The 14626-nt window shown below is 39.9% G+C and overlaps 1 protein-coding gene across 5 annotated transcripts in view; it reads right to left on the bottom strand.

Moving 5' to 3' along the window:
* Positions 1 to 14626, bottom strand: part of ARHGAP18 (Rho GTPase activating protein 18) — a 173680-nt gene that overhangs the window by 71071 nt on the left and 87983 nt on the right. Inside the window, exon 1 of one of the 5 annotated variants that reach the window (XM_019729433.3) lies at positions 3582 to 3690. The exons of the other annotated variants lie outside the window; for them this stretch is intronic. The gene's annotated coding sequence lies outside the window, so the exon portion shown is untranslated. Of the gene's footprint in view, positions 1 to 3581; positions 3691 to 14626 lie in introns of those variants that run through there. 5 annotated transcript variants of the gene reach the window in all.

Below are 14626 nucleotides of genomic sequence, written 5' to 3'. Positions count from 1 at the left end.
TGACTCATGCATTCATTCAACAAATACTGACTCCTCGTTAATTGCAAGGCACTATGTTGATGTTCAAAGTCCAAGGAAGCACAGGACGTCACCTTTGACCCCCGAGAGTCCACATTCTAATAGGGGAGATAAATCATGTCATGTAGAATAACAATCCTGGGCAGCATTGGCTTCAAACTACATGAACGATACAGACAGCAGGTGCTGCAGTGCTCGCTTCCACTTAAACAGAGGCAGACACAGATGCCAGGACGTGTGAAAAATGTTTGTAGCACAGTAAGAAGAGGTTAAGAAGGGAAATTCCAGGTTCTTGCTATACCTCATTCTAATTTTATAAAGCTCTCCCCAGAGCCAAGAATGTCTTCCTGTTATTTGATTCAACTTTACTTCCCTCTAATTTAAGCCCATTTCCTCTAAGCAAATAAAGAATTAATCAGTGTCTTTTTTATATTAACCCCTTTGCTGGGAATAGCTTTAAGTCAGTCCTTTACCATACCTTGAATTGGCCAATGAATATCATTCCTTTATGTTTTCCTCCTATCATTTAAAAAGTGGTATCTTAGAAATACACCCTATTAGTATCCATTCTTAATAGCACCTGAATCATGAAGAGCTACGTACCTACAGGTAACTGCATATTTATCTTTGATCTGAAAATTTCCCTTTGGGCCTTTTTCAGATGGCTTTTGCTCTGCAAGCTGATGTTGGTTTTAGAAACAAGACCTGTTTAGGCCCATGTGGGTGGTCCTTGGCACAGACACCAAAGTTAGACACCTAATCATAAATGGTTTTTTTTCCTTCCGCACTAAAGAAGTGAGCGCTGTTATTAATGGTTTCCCGTGGTTCTGCTTTCTTTTTAAAAAAGCCTTTGCTCATCATCTGCATTAATATTATGCTAATAAAACTAAGGGATGCTAACTAATTCAGTCTCTTCAGTAGTAACTAAGGATCAGAGAAGGGGGAGTAATTTGCATATTTTCATGATTGCAGTGAATTGCCATTTAAATATTTATCACTATTTTTAAAAAAAAATAATAATACACGTTGGACCAGCCTGGGCAGAAGTCATTTCTGCAGAGGAACCATCTAAAACCCAAGTATTTCAAAAGACATTCTGTTTCTAAGTGTGAATCTCAGATCCAAACACAGGGTAACCATCTGCATCATAAATACATTTCTGTTTCACTCTGCAAAAGGAATTCACTTACTGTTGAAGGCCACTCACTTCCACTTCTGAATGCTTATTCCTCAAAAAGCTTCCAAGTATTATGAGAACAATGATTAAAAGAGGATCTCTCCATCTGCACTGCATTAGGCTGCAAGACAGCCCCTCCTGCAGAAAGAGCTTTTGCATAATTCATTGTGCCATTTTAAACCCTAATCAGTGAATTGCAATAAGCTATGGAGGAAACACAGAGGAGAGAAGAGAGACTGACATTTATTGGCTACCTCCTAACACTCACTTTGGGCAGTGTCCTCTTCATGAATCATAGTGTATGTCCTCTCACCTTATCTCCAGTAGGTTCTTAATCACGCCTGAAGCGCTGTCATCATTCTTAGGCCGTACTAACGTCCCAAGAAAGAGTATTTCTTAGATTATTATCACCAGACAGTGTAGGAAAGAAAATTCTACTTGGAGACAGAAGAACCTGGGCTATCTCCAGCTCTATTTTTCATTGTGTGAGCATGACAGATACATTCACCCTACAAAAGGAAGGATAATGCCTCAAGTCCCTTCCAATTCTAAAAATTATACAACTCTAATCGGTTCACACTGATTTTTCACCTGGAAAGCCTTAACGTAGCCTGCCACTTTGCCTTAGTGTTGCATTTTTCAAAGAAGGGGAAACTAATGTGAAGAACGGCCTCTCTGTGTCTCTCACTTGCCCCTCAACCACAGCAGCATTGCTTTGATTCGTTATTTGGAGATCCATTTAAGAATGCACTGGAAAAGGATGCTACGACTAATTAGAAAATCAGAAAAACAACTGCCTTAGGCATCTCAAGTATAAAAAAAAAAAGCACTTTTAAAGTTATAGAATCCTTAAGCTTTAAACACTGAAAAATTAATTAAGCAGATGGTTTTAATGATGATACCCAATGTATGTGATTTTGAACCAGCAACAGCAGTGAGAAACCATGTGGGCAGCAGGGTTGAGAACGTGGATTGCAAATTTTACACTAAAATTTTTCACTTGCCATTTCTATAACTCCCTAGGGCACAGTAAAAATAAATGAATTGAAAATCATTTTCCATTGTATAGTTATAGGTGATAGCAACGTATAGGTGATGTCATAGGATATGGTAAAGTTCCTGAGATTTAGTTTGATAGTTCAGTCAGAATCAAAAGAATCATTTCAAAAGGCACTACAACGTGAAGAACTGAATTCAATTGTGGTATCTTCACATGACTTTATTTTTAAATCAGTAACTCACAGTAATTGAGAACTTCACCCAACTCGTTAAATAATTGACAGAATCCTAGCACAACTAGACAGTGACAGGAAACCTTCCTGAGTTGTTTTGAATGTGACAGTAAATTGTTGTTTTACAACAGTGCTATCCAACTGAAATAAAGGCAAGCCTCAGAAGTGATGAGTTCCATTTGGACCCGCTGAATGTGAAACATGGTAGAGACCCTTGGGTGATATCAAGAGCTCACACCATCTTATACAAGATTCATTTGTCTACCTCTGTGTCTTAACCAATGGCTGTGGGTTCACAATGAATCCCATGACCAGGACCAGCAACATCAATATCAAGCCTGTCAAAGAGGCAGAATCTCAGACCCCACCCCAGATCTGCTGAATACTGATCTGTGTTTCACCCAGATTCTCAGGGGTCTCCTATGCACGGGCAAGCCATCAGCATATACTCAGGTGTGACGGAGAGCTTCCTCACAAAATAATAATAATAACAACAATAACTTTCAATAGAATAAAAGAATATGTGTGGTGAGGAGTAGGGTTTCATGTTTGGAATTAAAATAATCATCACAAAGGTAAACAAGGGCTGTCTTTTCTAAAGTACATGAAATAAAAACTGAACCACAAAGAAAAAGGAAGAGGAGGAAGAGAAAAAGGCAACAAACCCTTTAACAATAATGAAAGAAACACAATGGGGAATCCACATTTAAGCTAAAAAGAACTTCTATTTAGGTTTCAGATAAACTCATGTTAATGTTCCTGAATATTCAAGGACGCTGAAATCAAATTTGTTTCTCAACAAACAAATTTGTTGTGAGTGGAGGCAGAATTAAATGGAAACTTTAAGGCCTGCTGGGGCAGAGGTCAGCAGTATCAGAAGGCCCGGATGCTAGGCCTTTTCCTCCAGCTTCACCAGGCTTCACCAGGGACAGCTTCTCACCTCTGCACACCACGGTCTTCCTAGGTGTATAATGAGAGGGCTTGAAAACAAGACATTCTCTTCTAAGGAGATTTCCAGCTATGACTGCCTCTGATTTAAATTGGTAGTAAAGTGAGATTCATTTGTTGCCTCCAAAGACTCCCTGACAACAACACGAAAAACGTTCTGTTCCCCACCCTCAGCCTATCCCAACCACCTCATGTAACCAGCTCACCTAGCGAACAACTTTCCTGAAGTTTTATTCAGAATCCAACAGCTGTGCAGAGCTGATTTCAAGTCCACCCAGCGGTCTTCTGTGTCTTCTGTTTCCCAGGTGACACTGACGTCGCTGTCCCAAGTTGCCACGCACACACCCAGAAGGCTGAGGCCTTGCAACCAAGAGCCCCTCCCACAACCTATACAAGCCGCTGCTCCCTAAGGTGCAAGACCTTCTGAATGCTTCTGGCTACTTGTCAAATGATTAAATACCATTTTGCATAATTACCACTCCATGTAAAAGCCTTAAAATGTTTTATTTTTAATCTGGTTTTACTGCAGCTCACAGAAGCAAAGCCGGGAATAGCAGGCTGTGCTTTTATGTGGGGAACAGTGCACATGAATACAAATATGGCAGAAGATGAAAGTGCAGAAGGGACAGGCTGCTCTTTCAGTAGCGATGGCAGCCCAATCTGAATGGCCCATCAGGGCACGATGCCTACTTCGGCTCCTGGGAACAAATGCTCAGTGTAAACCCGCACTCTCCTTTTGAAGTGGGTGCAATTTGTCTATTGCCATCCTCTTGCCTTCAATTATGCTCCACTATGGATCTGGAGAGGTGTTTTGTTCTTCCAGCGCAGACGCCCTTCACAGTAGCATGTGAAAGCTACTAAAGCATCTTATGTAACAAACTCTTCCCTCCACAGCAAAGCGGCCTCAGATGGTTGCTTTTCAGTGATCCCAGACCCACAGGCATAAGCCTTCTTTCTGTTTCACTGTGCAAGGGGTCAGACACATCTACGTACCAGCCGTGTATTCAAAAGTTAACTCTTTAGTCAGCATCAGGGTAGCTAGAGCTCACACCCATCTTTACACAATTCATCTGTCTTTACCTCTGCACCTTAATCAATTGGTACCATTCAAACAGAGGCACACTAACCCTGCCAACCATTATTTCCAACACATCTCAGTTCTTACATAGAAACTGAAAAGCCCCAAATCTGCTGGAAAGGGGGAGAAAGTCTCATGCTGTATGTCAAGTGTAAATGTTAACTGAATTAAATTTTCATTATCTATACATTAGTTATTCCATTATAAGAATACAAGGAGCATTTGATAATTTGTCCGGAAAGTGACAACAAGACGATGAGGTAGTTACAACTATTATCCCCATTTTAAAGATGAGGAGCCAGGCTTAAAGAAAGAAATCAAATGGGCTAGGAAAGCCAGGACACAACCCAGGCTAAGAGGCCCCAGAACACATGCTCTTAGTCTCTACATGATAAAAAGCCTTTGACACCTGTCCTCAGAAAAGGTAATTCAAGTTATGATGGAGTTTAGAGGCGGAATGAGCCTCAAGATCGCTAAATCACATCATTCTTCACCTGTCTGAGCCTCACCACTGGCTCCTGAGAAGAATGCAGCAAATCAACTATCATTATCAATGTGCTTAAAGACATAAGCGATACATACAAACAGTCTAATCCCTGTCTCTCTCTGACAACACAGGCTTTTATTGTTTTAAGAGACAAAGAACCAGTTTCAAGTTCTGCACAAAACCCTCTGTATCCCTCTGTATTCTATATGCCTCATAAAGTCCAGCCCTTAATTATTCAAATGTGAACATGGCAGAGTAGACAAATTGGGTGATTTCCCCAGTGACATACAGGTAGTTCACTGCTGCGCCAAACCTCTAAAAAGGTTTCTGATTCCCAGTCAGTAAATAGCATGACCAATACCTTCCATTAGGACAGATGGTATTATGACACAGAAAACACATTACTCTTCAACTTTATCACCAGGGTAATACAGACAGGAAATAAATACTCTTTTGTTGATAATTATATTCCTTCTGTAAACTTTGAGAACCTAACCCACTGATCCTTAGGCTAGTTTAAAGGACAATTAACCACAGTGGTATCACATACATTCGCCAATATATTCCCACCTTTGAAACTAACTCCTTTGGAAAGAACAGGGCTATTAATACTAAGACTTCAGCCATCACAAGCTGGAAACCTGCAGGCTAGATCTGGCTGGCAGAAATGTTTGTTTGGCCAGTAGAGTATTTCAAATATTTTTAGATCGGCTTACCACGTTTTTCTCTTCTAACACATTTCTGTCTGTAGGCAGCAGGTACTGTGAAGCTGGCCCCTGTGAACGGGGAATATAATTTTTGATCCGTGGCGGGGAATCCACATATATGGCCGACTTAAGTTATAAGTGGATTTTTGACTGCATCTCAACCCCCACATTGTTTAAAGGTCAACTGTACTTCTCTTTTCCTATAGTTCTCACCGGCACTACCTGAATGTTACGTGATCTGCCGGTCCCTGTGGTCATCTGGCTTATAGCCTCTGCATTAATATTATGGCATTAAAACAACATGACCCACTATATCAAACCCATCACCAAAGATGGATACACAAATTCTGCATCAGAATAGGGCTCACTTTGTCTAGAAGGAATTTAATGCAGCAGAGTGTGGGGGCATAGGACTGAACGGGGAGATCAGGTATCTCGATTCTGGTGCTCCATCAACAAATAGCTATATTACTTAGATCAAGTCACCTAACCTCGATGGAACATGGTTATTTTTTCATTTGTAAAATAGGCAAGGTGGACAGGCTACTTAAGATTTTTGGGGTTTTTTCCCCCCACCAACTGAAATATCCTGATATGTTTCTTACTCTAATTGTGTACAAATACAGGAATTTTACCAGACAGAGGGACATTAGTGAAGGGGGGAACGTGAGAGATTTTAGGAGTCATATAGAGTAGAATTTGCTACATGGTTCCAGCATTTTACATGAAAGTTATCTAAAAGTTTTGGAGCCTCAGTTTCCGCACATTCATTCATTTACTCAAAATGATTTATTGAGCACCTGTTATGTATCAGATACCTTCTAAATGCTTGGGATTTAGTAGTGAACAATAACAACAAAAAAGTCCCTGCTCTCATGAAGTTTACATTCCAAGGAGACTGGAAATTACAATATGTATGATCTGTCAGGTGGTAAGAATTGCTATGAAAATAAATTAAGTGGGCTAAGACATGGAGGAAAGAGAGATTGGATTATTAGAGATGGGAAGAGAAGATCACTGATAAAACACTTGAGCAGAGACCTAAATGAAGTGGGGGATAAGGGAACTTTAGCCGTGCAGATATTCGGATTTAGATTGTTCCAGAAGTTGTAAAAACTTAATGATATAATGAGCAGAACTCCTGACAGAGTCCTGGTGATAAGCTGCTTTTTATCTCCACCCTCCTCTCTCTCCCTCCTCTAATCCGATATAGTCTTTAGATCTACTGTCTGCCTTTACATCAACACCAAAGACAGCAAAGCAAAGCAGGCCAAGGATGAGGAAACCTTGCCTTGAATTCCATATCCTAACCAATGACAGTCTACAACTGTCACATCCTATTTTTGATACTCAAGTAAGAGCGTCAAATCCTTCCTCGGCTGTGTTTTGAGAAAAGTCCTTTCATAGTCAAGTACTCCAAAATGCATACCGGTAGTTAACGTGTATGATCTGCTTTCCTCAGAGAGTGGGGGATGGAGCACAATGATTAAGATCACAGTCTGCATGTCAGAAAAGCCTGGGTAACATCCCAGCTCAGCTGGCTGCCTGTGTGACCTTGAGCAAGTTACTTAACCTCTTTGAATTGCAATTTCTTCACCTGTGAATTGGGGCATAGCAAGGTTTCCTCTTTTCAGAGTGGTGGTGAGACTTGAATGAACTGATGTCCGTAAAGCACATGGAACTTTCTTGGCACAGAGGAAAGTGCCCAGTGTTGTGTATTTATTTCTATCAGGGGTTTTGATTGCAAGTTACAAACATCAACTCTGTTGAAACAGAAGAAAATTTTACTCAAAGCTTCCTAACTGGCTCCCTGAATGTCCAGTAGCCGGGGATAATGCCCCAAATCATGTCATAGAGCGGCCCAGGGACACTGCAACCATAAGTGATGCAGCTCACACCACCAGTGCCTGCAGCAGTAGATACTGCCCTGTTTGTCAGTGATAGGAGAGCTCTGCCTCCTGGCAAAGCTCAGGAAGGAATAAATTCCCCAAGCAGAACCGGAGCTCAGACACTGAGCAGCCAATAGAATGACAGGGGTCTGACCTCTGCACTATTGCAATATACATATCCTTTGGGGCTTTCCTCACCTAGAATGCCCCTATCTGGTCCATAAGCCAGAAGTCCCCTATGTCTTTAATAAATGCTTTCTACACAGAGCACTTATACATTTAAAATCATGAAAAACCTATAATATTGAGTCAGGTATCAACCAGGTCTACAGAAAAAGAAAAAAGTATGTATTTTGGATCCACAGACACCTAACGAGGAAGTCCTCTCACGAAAGGGTTCTCTTCTCCCAACAAGTAATGAAGTCATTCAGGAACCATTTATTGAGATTCAGTGTCTAGCACGGTATGGGCTATTACACTCAGCTCAGGATCTGCCAAGCCGAAAGCAGTACATATGTGAAGGGCAAAGAGAACCCGACAAGAACCTCAGTGGTTCCCAGCATGCTCCTGGCCAAGGACAGGAGGCTGATAATGTCTGCCTGGGCTCTTGTCCAAGAGAAGGAAGATTAGCAGGCATTCAGAAATATGTGTGTACAGGAGTTGAAAAACAAGAAGGGGGAGAGCAGGCTGGTGGAACAATGGAACAATTGAAAAGCAAGAGGAGGAAGCATCAGTGGTATCCTTTTCGTCAAAGGACATGTACATCTATCCAAAACAAAGTAAAACCGGAGAGAAAAAGCAAAACAACAACCAGTTTCCATCTCTCTTCTCCTCTGTATTTCAAATGCCCGTTAGCAATTTGAGCAAGTCTACAACTTACAGATGCGATACATATTTAAAGCTCCCTTGTCACTACTTTCCATCCTTTTGGAATTATCATGCCACAAGCTTATTTGGCCCTGCTTATATTCATTTTCCTTCATTCAAATAGTCTTTCACCAGAGAAAGGGGAATGGTGCTTCCCAAGGCAGACATGACATCAATTCACTGTTTTTCACCCTTGTTTATTTCAGAACAACCTTTTCTGTTCAAGAAGGGTATCACTGCAATGAGGAGCACACGTGCAGAATAAATGTAGCATCCTCAACCATGAGTCCCCAAACCATCAGTTTATCCAAACATTCACCAAAAGATATTTTTAAATATTCTGTAAATCCAACAGGTCCCATCATCTCTACCTTCTCTTTTAAATCTCTCTGTAAACCATAAGAACAGTCAGGATGGGAGCAGCCTGATTCTTTTGGTCCCCAGGCCCTTCAGTCTGCCATTCAGGACCCTCTGCTATCCCAGCTTTTCTCCCCATCTGGACCGAGGCCCATCTCCCACTTCTCTCCTCAAGGACCCAAGTGGTCCAACAGTACTGGCTTGCCAAGCCCCCTGACCCAGGCACCTCTCCGCCCCAACAGCCTCATCTGCACAGCTCCCACTCCTTCTCAAACCCTCCCTAGATGTCCTAATGCCACCACACCTATTGGGTACAATCCCCAATTCTGATGGAATCCCTGTCCTGAGAGACTCTGGTGCTGCAGGGACAAATTCAGGTTTCTTTATTCTTACTTTTCAATTATAGTTGACATTCATATTATATTAGTTTCAGGTATACAGCATAATGGTTAGACATTTATATAACTTATGAAGTGATCCCCCCAGTAAGTCTGGTAGCCCCTGAAACCATAATTATTACAATACTACTGACTATATTCCCTGTACTGTATGTTGCATCCCCATGACTAGTTTGTAACTGTCAATTTGTACTTTTTAATCCCTTAACCTTTTTCACCCAGCCCCCCAACCACCCTCCCACCTGGTAACCATCAGTTTGTTCACTGTATCTATGAGTTTGTTTCTATTTTGCTTACTGTAAAATCATATGGTATTTGTCTTTCTCTGTCTGACTTAGTTCCCTTAGCATAATACTCTCTGGGTCCAAACATGTTGTTGCAAATGGCAAGATTTCATGCCATTTTATGGGCAAGTAATAGTCCATTGTATATATCACATCTTCTTTGTCTAATCATCTATCGATGGACACGTAGGTTGCTTCCATATCTTGGCTATTGTCAATAATGCTGCAATGAACATAGGGATGCACATATCTTTTCAAATTAGTGTTTTGGAACAAATGCCAGCTTGAGTCCAATAGTCCTGCCACTCATTGCACATAGAACCCTAGGCAAACTGTCTAACCTATTTGAACTTCCCTTTGCTTATCTGTAAATAAATAAATAGATAGATAGATAGCTAAATAAATAAATAATACCTACATTGCATGGCTTATGAGGATTGGAAATAATTTATGTGAAGGGCCAAATACTACACAGTAGGTACTCAATACGTGAGGATTGTGATTTAAAAAGGAAACAACACTACGAGTGCCTCAAGTCCAGAGAAATAAGTAATCATGTGAGTGGCTGCAGTACAAGCTGTGGACTTCTGGAGAGTTGGATACTGATTTTATAGGCAATTTATTTTTTTATGTGTGCTTTTCAATATTAACTAAATCTTCTAGAGTGAACAAATATTTAAAAAGTTATAATAAATGTACTTAAAATCTCACCATAATTTTGGAGCTCCAATCCCCATCACACATTATAAGTATAAATTACATTAACAATTGTTTCCTTTTTCTCTTGACTTTATATCTATCTATCCTTTCAGATCGTTTTCTAATTTTTCTCCACAATCACTTATGCTTACGTAAAACAACTTATTCTAGACTGAAACAAGGACACTTTTTATTAAAAGTCCCCTTAAATTCAACTCCAAAATATCCCCTCAGAATCTTACTTGTGACCATCAGTGTTAATGTTCAACACCAACTTACAGTTTCTCTGGTCTAAAACCAACTTTAGGAGGGAAAAAAAGAAAAAAAAAGTAGATCTGAGAAATCTCACATTATATCTTAAAGGGTGTCTCATTATTTTGATATTCATACTTTCTCATGTGGCAGGTGTCCACAGTCACTTGCAGTTTTAATATTTTCAATATTATTTAATATATTATACAAGTTTATGAGTAGAAGATAGAGAAATTCTCCAGTTCAAAACTGAAGTGGCAACAGTGTGCCTATTAAAATAAAAGGGAAGAGTACATATCACGGGTAACAATTTTCCTGCATTCTGATAGAGGACTTTCACTCTAATGATGGATAATGGTACCGTGTTATAAGTTAAAAACGAAATAAAATTCCAGGGGCAGCCCGATGGCTCAGTTGGTTAGAGCACAAGCTCTTAACAACAAGATGGCCAGTTCGATTCCCACATGGGATGGTGGGCTGCGCCCCATGCAACTAAGACTGAAAATGGCGACTGGACTTGGGGCTGAGCTGCGCCCTCCACAACTAGATTGAAGGACAACAACTTGAGTTGGAGCTGATGGGTCCTGGAAAAAACACACTGTTACCCAATAAAAATTAAACAAACAAACAAACAACAACAACAACAAAGTGATTTTAAAATAAATTAAATAAATACATAAATACATAAATAAATAAATTTACAGAAGGAATACATTGGTGGATAGCTAAATTATTTGAAAAACCTCATACTATCCACTTCACATCAAAAGGAGAATCATCCAGATGCAACTGAAAAATGTGTGTGAAGTCACAATTCCTGTGTTTTTAAAGCCCTCCCACCACTGAGCCCTCACCTCAAGGCTCCCTTCCTCTCTGAGCTGCCAAACCCACAGAACCTTCTCTCCTTCATCCCATCTGCCTACCTAAGCAGGAACCTGGCTGTCCCCAAGAGCCCATCATGTGCCTGCCCTCCAGACAGATCTCAACCCCTTCAGTCTTCCTGAATTCACAAGAAATGGCTGATTTCCACCCAATTCCTAGCCTGATGCTCTCAGTTTTTACCCCTTACCGTATAGTAAACCTACCTCTTCAAATCATAACATTCATGAAGCCACAGTATTTTAGAGATGTCAGAAGTTAGAAACCTTGGCGATATAATTAAGTGGTCCTTAATCTTAACAAATGTGCCCGTAACATCATACATATTTTATCATCCCCACCTTTACCATACTGAAGTGAAATTCAGATAATTTTCTGTACATAATTTTATTAAGATATACGTGTACATGTACATATGCTCTTCATCATAATATTAGGAGAAATAAAGGAACACAATTTAAAAGATTACAAATTTTAATAAGTGAATTAATGCTTTGATACTAAAAGCCATTAAGGAGGAGGTCAACTGCTTATACTAACGAGTGAGTTTAGATTTGGAGAAAAACAGGATCAGAGAAACACTCATAAAAAATACAGAATATAAGAAAATAAAAGACACTGGTGGTACGTGGAATCAAAAACTTGAGTAAGGATAAGCAGAGAAGAGACATTTTAATATGACATCCTTCAGGATTGCCAACCGTGTCATTCTAAAGTAATGAAGGACACTAGACAATTCATTGTTTGGCAGAACTCTCCTGAAACTGCAGGACGTCTCGCACAACTAGAACCTACCTTGCAAACAATGAGACATCATAAAACACCCCCACAAATTTCCAAAATGCCCTTGAGAGAACAATATCACCCCCACGGAGAAGTATTGACACAATTCAACTTTCTTCACCTTCATTTTGTCTTTGAGAACAGAGGCCCTGAGAGGTTCAGTGATTACACTCACAGCAGGTTACTGACGATGATACAGCTGATTTCAGAAATATGTCTCATAATTACACCTCTCTCTCCTTCTCCCTCTCTTCCTTCCCTCTCCTCTTTGTCCTCTGCCGAGCTCAGATTTTTCAACCCTGACCTCTGTAATCATTCCCTTAGTGTTTCAACATCTGTCACTCTGACCCCACACCTCACACTTTCTTCTCTAATTGTGTATGCTGACTTGTCCCCATTGCACATCAAGCCTTATTAAGATGGTTACAGCCTGAGCCTTATTAACTCAAATCACAAAGATCTCCAATTCACTATTCCTCTTCCTGAACCATAACCAACCTCCTTACTGTCTTTGGGACCTTCTAGTTCCCAACCAGCCCATTATGTCAGTCCGTTCTTCTTTCCTACGTCTCACACTCCCAGCATCCAGAACTTACTCAACACTGCTCCCTCAGCGTTGCCCATCCTACATATCTTAAGTCTTGCTTTCATGCCCTACTATTGGCTTTCCCTCAGTCCTACTGCACAGAAGTAGAAAGTATGTTAATGTCCATGTCTCAGCAGACCTATGATACGTCATATTCATCAGCTACAATATAACTCTATTCAAAGTAGTTCCTTCTAGCTGCTTGAAAATTTCCTTCAATGGCTGTCCCAAATCTGCTGAGCTAATCCCTGATTCGATCCACCTATAGACTACAGGACTTCGCTTTTATAATAATCAGACAATAAGTTACAAGGCTGTCTCTGCCAATATGTCTCTGCTCATGCTATATGTCCAAGTGGAATGCCTTCTTTCTGAAAAAAACCAAGTATTTTATTTCCTTCAAAATCTGGCTCTTGTTAGTATCCTCAGTAAAGCTTTCAAGCTCTTGGCCATATGGATCTCTGAGTTCTCAAATTATTAATGACAGACTTGCAGAGATGAAAGAAAATTTTAGATGACCTAGTCAAATCATTTTATTTCACAGGTGAAGGAACTGGACGTCAGAGAGGTGAGGAAACAGTCTCTGCTCATGTAACTGGTTGTTTCCAAACAAGACTGCAGGCACCTCAGGTCTCTTCCTTCCTGCCCAGTTTCTTTCAAATATACCAGTGAGTAATTTGACAACATCGACAAAGCTTTCGAATAATCAGAATTTTTTTTCTTTAAAAACATACTTTTGGATAAATTTTAGAAAGATAATTCTATTCTTCACTTTGTCATTTATTCAGTACATAAAAATGGAAATGTTTTTATTTGCTACACATTTTCATACTACATGGAAATTTCATGCAAATTTGCATTATATGCCATGCCATTGAGTTGGCTCTGACTCCTGGCAACACAACGAATGAGTGACGTCCACGGTGTCCTGTCCTCAAGAACCCTGCTCAGCTCCTGTAGACTCATGCCTAGGGCTTCTTTTATGGAGTCACTCCATCTCATATTTGGTCTTCCTCTTTCCTTGCTGCCTTCTATTTTTCCCAAGAGTATTGTCTTTTCCAAAGAACCCCACCTTCCCATGATGTGCCCGAAGTCGACCAGTTTCACACCAGCTTCTTATTTCCCTCGTTTGTTTCAATTTTTTTCAAGTCAAAAACCGTCTCCAGCTTGCTTTCCAGGACAGTACAGCCATGCCAAAAAATCTTCAATGGAGAAGCCAAATGAATCTCTCAAATGAAGCTTTTTAAGTTTTATGCCATTTCAGTTTTAAACCAGGTTTATTTTACAAGGGGTTTTTTTTGTTTTTGTTTTTCCTCTTTATTTTATGACTAAATAAGAAGGATGAAGTAAAGAAAACCATAATATTTAATCTGAAGATCATTTTTTAAATTTCTAAAGTGTGCTTTGCATGTCTTAACTGTTGTTAATTAGTCAACAATGATTCATATTCTTTTTAAACTCATGATATCTGTCTCCTTGAAATTTCTCAGCCCTCCATCCATTTAGGTGGTAAACATTAGAATGACCAGATTAAATTATTTCCATTCTTTTTACAAACTTATTTTTACTATTTGCTTCTTTTAAATCAATGTACCATCAATTGACTCTTTTTAATAATGTCTGAAGAGAAGACCACACTCAAAATCCAGACTCATTTCAGACCTGCAGGTACATGTCACTGTACTGAATACACTTCACCAGCCTTGAAAAATCTGATATTTCTATCCTTTGAAGAACTCCTATCCTTTCAAGCTATTTTATGCTCTATTTTAAACACAATCAAAATGTGGGGGGAAAAAAGTGGATATTCTCCCAAAGCCACTCAGCTAAATGACAAAATAGGGAAAAGGTTCAAAGATAGTGGCTCAAATTTCAATTTCTTAATCTCTAGACCCACAGAGTAATTCACACACATGCGCGCGCTACTCTTTGAAAAAGGTGTTAGTCACGGATCTGTTTTTAGCTTCTTCCCAACTCTGCCTTAA

Source organism: Rhinolophus sinicus, chromosome 2 (assembly GCF_057876585.1).
Source record: "Rhinolophus sinicus isolate RSI-liver-muscle chromosome 2, RSI-T2T, whole genome shotgun sequence".
In the NCBI taxonomy this organism is placed as follows: Eukaryota; Metazoa; Chordata; class Mammalia; order Chiroptera; family Rhinolophidae; genus Rhinolophus; species Rhinolophus sinicus.
Note: the sequence above shows the minus strand (reverse complement) of the source record. Positions and strands in the feature narration are given on the sequence as shown.